Source organism: Heptranchias perlo, chromosome 20, assembly GCF_035084215.1.
Source record: "Heptranchias perlo isolate sHepPer1 chromosome 20, sHepPer1.hap1, whole genome shotgun sequence".
NCBI classification, from domain to species: Eukaryota; Metazoa; Chordata; class Chondrichthyes; order Hexanchiformes; family Hexanchidae; genus Heptranchias; species Heptranchias perlo.
The window spans coordinates 1,501,515-1,510,833 of NC_090344.1; the positions used below are offsets into that span (position 1 = coordinate 1,501,515).

The 9,319-nt window shown below is 43.6% G+C and overlaps 2 non-coding genes across 2 annotated transcripts; both read right to left on the bottom strand.

The window, feature by feature from the left end:
• Positions 1-1,838: 1,838 nt before the first annotated feature.
• Positions 1,839-1,920, bottom strand: trnal-caa (transfer RNA leucine (anticodon CAA)). The gene has a single exon. It is a non-coding gene; the product is annotated as a tRNA-Leu (tRNA).
• Positions 1,921-6,843: 4,923 nt separating this feature from the next.
• On the bottom strand, positions 6,844-6,928 carry trnak-uuu (transfer RNA lysine (anticodon UUU)). Its single transcript is given in 2 exon segments — positions 6,844-6,879; positions 6,892-6,928. It is a non-coding gene; the product is annotated as a tRNA-Lys (tRNA).
• Positions 6,929-9,319: the final 2,391 nt, after the last annotated feature.

A 9,319-nucleotide genomic window follows, 5' to 3' on the forward strand; every position in this document is an offset into this window, starting at 1 on the left:
GAATGGAACATTGGCTTCACGGAAATCACAATTCATCTTGAGAGACAAGCCCCCGAAAGGCCCGAAGGGAGGCCGCACTAGCTGCAGGAGAGACGGTTCGTTGTGACATAGAGATTTCTGTGATGAGCGAGACCAGACTCTTTCTATGTTCAGAGAAGAAATGTCACACCCTTCATTTTGGAAAAGCAAAACGGTGGCGATTTTTGTCATCGCCCGATGCCTCTCCTATTGTATCAGATGTTCCTCGTTGCGTTACTTTCATCTTGATTGTAGAACCGGTTCGGGTGTTCCTGTGAAAAACAGTGACAATTGCCTGTTAATTTGAAATTTAACAACGACTGCACTGAGCTTATAATCGCACTCTTAAGATGCAGTCTATAAAATGAAGAAATTTCATCGCATGCAAAGCACAAAAATCTTATTAAAGTTTTGACTGTCTCTCGGTAATCAGGTCAGTATCTCCTTCAGCCTAAAATAGAAAGTTATCGGTTGATTAATGATGATTAAAACAGTCATTCAACTCCGAACAGAGTTTAATTAGCTTCATGTGTTTAATTTAATAAGTTCATAACTCTTGTTGAAGTTAATTCCCTGATTGGGAATGGAACCACGCGGCGGTGGGAGCACTGAATTTTAACCATCAGTCCATCGGGGAGCTCCCAGGTTTGCGCACGAGATAAAGTGGAACTGATGACATTTATTTTTCTTTCACTCTTCCGTGATTCATTCAGCTCTGTGTTTATTCTCAGGTCGCTTATCTCTCCCTTCTTTTCAGCTTCTGATTGCGGATATTCCTGTCGTTAAATATGAATAATATAGAATATCTCACAGCCTCGGTAGATTTGCTCCTTCTCTGTACAGTTCAGTACAAAATCAAACTGTACGCAGGTACCGACAGCGTCTCTCCCTCACCCCCGACAGGAGCAGCAGGAAATGCCACTTTAAACTGCCAGTTGCTTCAAATGATGCACGATGGACCTGCGTTGCCTTGCAGTTTTTCCATTGATTCGGTGCGTGAATTTTGGAAATGGAAACATGTCCATCAGCAGCTTGTGGTGGTATTTTACCTCACTTTCCATTTCATGTACATGCCTACTAGTACTTGGTGCTGTCATTGCCTGAACATCACCTTCTGTCGCGATAGAAGTTCGAACAGAAAATGCCATTTTGTGCGAGCAGCTTGTCTGCCACAAAAATGACCTGAATTACAAAGGGGCAAGTGGGAAAGGCCGCGTTGGTCTGCTTGTTCCCAGTAAAGAATTTTCATGCGTTTCCTTGCGGTCCAGTGTTTAGGATTCGGCGCTTTCATCACCAAGGCAACGGTTCGATTGGTGTCTGTCTCAACATCCGCATATTATACACTCTACCATTAGTGTACTGTACTCAAATTGCTGATTTTTTCTCTGTGAGGGCGAAGAGACATAAATGTGTGGACATTAGTAACGAATTCATCAGCTGGGTTGCACCTTTGCTTCTCCCCCCGTCTCAGTCTTTCCATCTTTACCCTTCACTGTTGGTGTTCCAGGTTCAATCATCCGTGGCCGTTCAAGGAAGCCTGCCATTTCGATGAGGGGAAAACACAGAGAGTCAGAGACAGGGAAAATGTGAGATCAAAGTATAGGAAGAAATCGTATAAATGTCAAGTTCTGCGAACGGGCAGAATTTTCAGATGGAGCTTGGGAGAGATTCATTCACGTGTCTTGCAATTTTGCAAGAGACCATTTGGGCTCCCAATTAAAAGCATGTGCTGTGCTGAAGCATCTCTCTGAAGGACGGAATGCGATTCGTCAACTCCAGTTCATATTTATTTGTGCAGTAAACATTACTTTAAGAAGTTGCACTGCGAGCAGGATTCGAACCTGCGCAGAAAAACCCAATTAGACTTTGAGTTCAACGCCTTAACCACTCGGCCATCGCAGCCACAAATGTCTGTGATGCACGGCTGAAAATCAGAATGCGTGGGTTTATCACAAGCGATCTGTGATACTGTGTTCTCTCCGACAGGTTTCCCACTCGATCGTTGGAGCTTGTTGACGCGCGGGCATTGCTGTTTTTGTGATGGAATCCTCCTCTGTCACGTGGTGAGGTTGGGCTTCGATTTCCGCTCAATTCAGGATTATTTTCATTCTCCATTCATAAGATCGCGTGAATTGGGATCTATTTGCACTCTGCTTCAATCTGCTCACCATTCTGAAATATTTTCCTTTCTCCACGTGTGTTGCGTCGAAGCTGGGGAGGAAAATCACATTGCGAATTCCAACGCCTTAATCTTTGGGTCATCGCAGCTGCAAGCGACGAAGCCTACACGGCTTCAGATCAGAATGAGGAAAGTTATCACTGGAGATCTATGAGACTGTATGTTCTTGAGACAGGTTTCCAGCTGGACAGATGCAGCCGACTCCCGTGCGGGCATTGCTGTTTCTGGGGTAAAATTCTCGCCTGTCATGCGGGATATCCGCGTTCCTTTACCGGCCAATGGTGGACCATTTCCATTTTCCATTCATGATGTCAAGTTAATTGGGATACAGTCACATTCAGTTTCAATCTGAACACCATCGTGAGACATTTTCCTTTCTCTATGTGTGTTGTCGTCGACAGAACCTTTGCATTATGTCCTCCTCCATGCACTGGAATTAAGTCAATCCTGCCGACTACACCGCTGACAAGACATGAGAAGCCAATTAGTGATTTTGCATTAAAAATGGGAACACCGCAGAGCTCGTCTGGGTTCTCTCACATGTCAATCAGCAAATCCCTAAAGTGAGAATCAGAGCCCAAGATCAACGAGCCACTGATAACAGAGGGGTGCAAACAATGCAGAATTCGGTAAAACCACATCCGACCGGTCCATCCAATCACGTTTTCTAATCCGATGTACAGCAATGTCCAGTTGTGGCCAGTGGGGTACCACAGGGATCGGTGCTGGGTCCCTTGCTGTTTGTGGTCTACATGAATGACTTGGATATGAATGTAAAAGGTATGATCAGTAAGTTCGCTGATGATACAAAGATTGGTAGGGTGGTAAATAGCGAGGAGGATAGCCTCAGTCTGCAGGACGATATAGATGGGTTGGTCAGATGGGCGGAACAGTGGCAAATGGAATTTAACCCGGAAAAGTGCGAGGTGATGCACTTTGGAGGGACTAACAAGGCAAGGGAATACACAATGAATGGGAGGACCCTAGGCAAGACAGAGGGTCAGAGGGATCTTGGTGTGCAAGTTCACAGATCCCTGAAGGCAGCGGAACAGGTAGATAAGGTGGTAAAGAAGGCATATGGGATACTTGCCTTTATTAGCCGAGGCATAGAATATAAGAGCAAGGAGGTTATGATGGAGCTGTATAAAACACTGGTTAGGCCACAGCTGGAGTATTGTGTGCAGTTCTGGTCGCCACACTACAGGAAGGATGTGATCGCTTTGGAGAGGGTGCAGAGGAGATTCACCAGGATGTTACCAGGGCTGGAGCGCTTCAGCTATGAAGAGAGACTGGGAAGATTGGGTTTGTTTTCCTTGGAGCAGAGGAGGCTGAGGGGGGACATGATTGAGGTGTACAAAATTATGAGGGGCACAGATAGGATGGATACTAAGGAGCTTTTTCCCTTCGTTGAGCGTTCTATAACAAGGGGACATAGATTCAAGGTAAAAGGCGGGAGGTTTAGAGGGGATTTGAGAAAGAACTTTTTCACCCAGAGGGTGGTTGGAGTCTGGAACTCACTGCCTGAAAGGGTTGTGGAGGCAGGAACCCTCACAACATTCAAGAAGCATTTGGATGAGCACTTGAAATGCCATAGCATACAAGGCTACGGACCAAATGCTGGAATATGGGATTAGAGTAGACAGGGCTGATGGCCGGGGCGGACACGATGGGCCGAAGGGCCTCTATCCGTGCTGTATAACTCTATGACTCTATGACTCCAGGAACAGGAGTCGGCCATTCAGCCCATCGTGCCTGCTCCGCCATTTGATCAGATCATAGCTGATCTGTCATCCAGCTCCATATACATGCCTTTGGCCCATAATCCCTTAATGCCTTTGATTGGCAAAAAGCTATCTATCTCACATTTAAATTTAGCAATTGAGCTCGTATCAATTGCGGTTTGCGGAAGAGAGTTCCAAACTTCTACCACCCTTTGTGTGTAGAAATGTTTTCCAATCTCACTCCGGAAAGGTCTGGCTCTTATTTTTAGACTGTGCCCCCTACTCCTAGAATTGTCAACCAGCAGAAAAAGTTTCTCATTATCCACGTTATCTGTTCCCCGTAATATCTTATAAACTTCGTTCAGATCACCCCTTAACCTTCTAAACTCTAGAGAATACAACCTCAATTTGTGTTATCTCTCCTCGTAACTTAACCCTTGATGTCCGGGTATCATTCTATAGCAACTCAAGATAAGCTGTTTTATGTTCATTCAATGCAGTCGAGACAGTTTTCTAGATCAATATGTCGAAGAACCAACAAGGGAACAGGCTATTTTAGATCTAGTATTGTGTAATGAGACAGGATTAATTAGCAATCTTACAGTAAATGATCCCATGGGGAAGAATGATCATAATATGATCGAATTTCATATTGAGTTTGAAAGTAATGTCGTTAAGTCCGAAACTAGGGTCTTAAATTTAAATAAAACCAATAACTTAGTTATGAGGGGTGAGTGGGCTAAGGTAGTTTGGGAAATTAGATTAAAAATATGATGGTAGATAAACAATGGCGCACATTTAAAAAAATAATTCATAATTCTTCAACAAAATAACATTCGCTTGAGGATTAAAAACTCAACCTGAAAAGTGGTCCAACCTTGGTTAACTGATGAAATTAATGATAGAATTAGGTTAAAAGAGGCTTACAATGTTACCAAAAAGAGGAGAAAGTCTGAGGATTAGCAGGGTTTTTAGAAATCAGCAAAGGATGACCGAGGAATTGCAAAAATGCGAGAAAATAGAATGAGGGTAAACGAGCAAGAAATATAAAAATGGATCATAAGGGCTTCTGCAAGTTCGTAAAAAGGAAGAGATTAGCGAAATTAAACATGGGTCCCTTGGAGTCAGAGATAAGAGAATTAAAAATGGAGAATAAGGAAACGGCAGAGACGTTAAACAAGTATTTTGTATCTGTCTTCACAGTAGAAGACACAAAAATCATACCAGAATTATTGGGGAACCAAGGTTCTAATGAGAGTGAGGAACCTAAAGCAATTAAGATTAGTTAAGAAAAAGTACTAGACAAATTAATGGGAGAAAAAGCTGACAAATTCATTGGACCTGATAGCCTACATCATAGGGTTTTAAAAGAGGTGGCTGCAGAGAAAGTGGATGCATTGGTTTTATCTTCCAGAGTTCCCATGATTCTCGAAAGGTCCCCATGGATTGGAAGGTACCAAAATAACCCCGCTATTCAAGAAAGGAGGGAGAGGGAAAGCAGGGAACGACAGCCCATTTAGCCTGACAATAGTAGCAGGGAAATTGCGAGAATCTATTACTAGGGACGTGTTAACAAGGCACTTAGAAAATCATAATCTGGTTAGGCACATGCAACACGGTTTTATGAAAGGGAAATCGTGTTTGACAACTCTATTCAAGGTTTCGAGGGTGTAGATAGCAGGGTAGATAAGGGAGAACCAGTGGATGTAGAATATTTGGATTTTCAAAAGGCATTCGACAAGATGCCAAACAAAAGGTTGTTAAACAAGATGAGGGCTCATGGGATTGTGCGTAATATATTAGGATGGATTGGGGATTTGTTGACGTACAGAAAACAGAAAGTCGGAAAAAACAGGTAATTTTCTGGTTGGCAGGTTGAAACTAGTGGGGTGTCGTGAAGATCAGTGCTCGGAACTCAGCTATTTACAACTTATATTAATGACTTTGATGAGGGGACCGAGTATAATGTATCCAAGTTTGCTGACGATACAAAACTAGGTGGGAAAGTAAGCCGTGAGGAGGACGCAAAGAGGGTGCAAAGTGATACGGACAGGTTAAGTGAGTGGGCTAGAAGTTGGCAAATTAAGTATAATGTGGGGAAATGTGAGGTTATTCACTTTGGTAGGAAGAATAGAAAAGCACAATATCTTTTAAAAGATGAGAGACTACGAAATGTTGGTATTCAGAGGGATTTGTGTGTCCTTGTACACGGATCACAGAAAGTTAACATGCAGGTGCAGCAAGCAATTCGGAAAGCAAATGGTATGTTGGCCTTTATTGCGAGGTGGTTGAATTCCAAAGATAAGGAAGTTTTGCTGCAATTATATAGGGCTTTGGTGAGACCACACCTGGTGCACTGTGTACAGTTTTGATCTGTGGAACAATACACTTGCCTTAGATTGGGTGCAACAAAGGTTCACCAGATTGATTCCCGGGATGAGAGGGTTGTCCTGTGAGGGGAGATTGAGTAGAGTGGGCCTACATTCTCTGCAGTTTACAATGATGAGGTGATCTCATTGAAACATGTAAAATTCTTAGAGGGCTTGACAGGGTAGATGCTGGGACGCTGTTTCCCCTGGCTGGAGAGTCCAGAACTAATGGTTGTAATCTCATGATCAGGGGCCGGCCATTTCGTGCAGAGATTTCTTCACTGAGAGGGTTGTGAGCCATTGGAATTCTCTACCCCAGAGGGCTGTGGATGCTGAGCCATTAAATAGATTCAAAACTGAGTTCGGTCGATTTTTGGACACTGAGGAACTCAAGGGAAATGGAGATAGGTCGGGAAAGTGGAGTTGACGTCGAAGATTAGCGATGACGTTATCAAATGGCGGAGCAGGCGACAGGGACTGTCTGGCCAACTCTTGCTCCTTTCGCTGATGTTGGTCCGCTGGAAAAGCAGAGCTGGCCAGCTGTTTTAAAATTTTTAGCCTGAACAGGGACTTGAACCCTGGCCCCTCAGATCACTATCTGGTTTAAAAGTCTGTTGCTCTACCAACTGAGATATCCAGGCTCACTGTTGGATGGGTTTCCAACACACAGATACATGGTGGGACTCTGAATTATCCCTGTCGATGCAGAATTAGGGGGATTATTCCTTTTAAACAATTTTCAGCAACGTGTTGAGGAGAATTCTTGTTTCTGTTGAACATGATGTAAGAAACATGGGCAGCGAAATCGTGATTTTGCAGTTCTTCTTGGTTGTACAAAATGTCTTGTCATTCGTTTGCAGCAATTAAACAAAAACACTTTACCCAATGGCTCAAAAGCTAAACGTGTTCCACACGGGAGCTGGAATAGGCCTCTCGACCTTTCAGCCGATCAACAATTGAAAGCTGAATAATTTCACCCGATACACGGTGACACCAGGCAGCAGGTTTGCCTCCCGAATTTTCCCTGCACGACACTTCAAATCGATCAATACCTGCTTCACGGAAAGAAGAATTGTGTTTTTGGTTCTTTGGATTTAAAGTTGTCGTGCCGGCCCCTTTACCATTTCAGCTGTCGCCAATTGCCCCCTCTCCTCTTCTAAACAATTAAACTCTCGCCTGCAATTGCAAGACGGTAGGCCAGAGGAGCCTCAGTGCCCATATGGGGACATGAAGAAGTCGATGCGTTATGGAACCGGATGTACCTTGAACTCCAGTCAAAATATTTAGAAGGTTCAACTACTTTCGATGGCGCTGGAGCTCACACCTCCAGCATTTCTCGAGCGTATAATTATTGTAGAAATAACGCGTGGGGACCGATTGCGCCACTGGAGCCGCGCACGGTTTGAGTCACCAGTGCTCCCATCAAACAGCTTCATCCTCGGTCTCTCAATGAGCGCTTCGTGATCTTTCCCACACAGAAGCCTCCAACCAAGAGGCGCTTTGTTAAACATCAGCAGTGAACCTTAAAAGCCGTGGAATCTGAAACAAAGCCCCAGACGATAAGAACTTTGAATTATATTATTATTATTAACTTAAGGACAATTATTTCCATGCTACTTTGAGGATTTGGGGAAATTGGGAGCTGAAAGTAAGGAACTCTCTCTGGGCTGTCGTTGATTGAAGAGATGGGCGATATTTCATTTGGAAACGAGACTCTGAACTTTCTGATGGAGAAGTGTGACAGAAGATTGTGGTTAGTGGCAGTTGCCGGGGAGATCCAGAAGAGAGGGAGAAATGTCAAAGTCACAGCTGTGACAGCTCAAGTGCTCTGCTTATCTGTAATATCTGGAAAGTAATGTAAAATACAGGACAAACCAGTTTGGTCTCGGTTATCAAAAATACTAAAATTCCCGGGTTCAAAGGTGGATTCGTAAAGAGGGAACGGATTTAACCACCAGACCGAAATCATTCCCCGTGAATCTGAAGCGTCTTGGGGAAAACGGCAGTGCGAACTGTTATGTTCGGGTCATGACTTGAAAGACCCTCCAATTACCGACAGTATCTTTGAACGAGTTGTGCAGCCAAACCGCGATAGAAGCCGCTTTGCATTCGTCAAACGTGTAGGTGACGATATTGGGGTTTGATAAGGGTCGATTTCACTTATTTGAAATCTCACCATGTGACCCGAAGATTGATGGCAGAATCGAGTTTTTCCTGTAAATCCTGAATTGAATGGAAAGGCGCAACAAGCAAGTCGGAGAAATGAAGAGCAGAAAATGTGGATGAAACTTGCACGAGTGAAAATCCCTGTTTGTTGGAAGACTCAGTCCCCAGTGGTGGAGAGGATTGGTATTTCAAGCTGTCTCACAGCTCACACACACACCATTAGCTCATTTAATCACCTTCAACAACTCGAATACATCAACACTTAATCTTCTATACACAAGGAAATACAAACCTTTTCTCTGCAACTTGTCCGCATAATTTAAACATTTTAGCTCCGGTATAATTCTGGTGAATCTGCGCTGCACCCCCTCCAAGGCCAATATATCCTCCCTGAGGTGTGGTGCCGAAAACTGAATGCAGTACTCGAAATTTGCTCTTTGCAGAGTTTATATAACTGTAACATAATATACACCCCTTTGAATTCGAGCTCCCTTAAGATAAAGGTCAAAGTTCCATTAGCCTTTTTAATTATTTTTGTAACTGTCCACTGACTTTTAATGATTTCTGCACTTGGACCCGTAAACATCTTTCCTCCTCCACAGTTCCTAGTTTCTCACCAGTTAGAAAATATTCTCATCTATCTTGCTTAGGTCCAAAGTGGATGACCTCACACTTCCCAATATTGAAAGATTGAACAGTCTTCGGCTCTTTTCCATCGAAAATAGAAGGCTGAGGGTGACCTGAAATAGGACTTTAAAATTATGCAAGGGTTTGATAGGTCAGACGGAGATAAGGTGTTTGCAATTTTGGGGGGAGGAGTCCAAAATTGGGGCCATAAATATAAGATAGTCACATTTAATCCAATA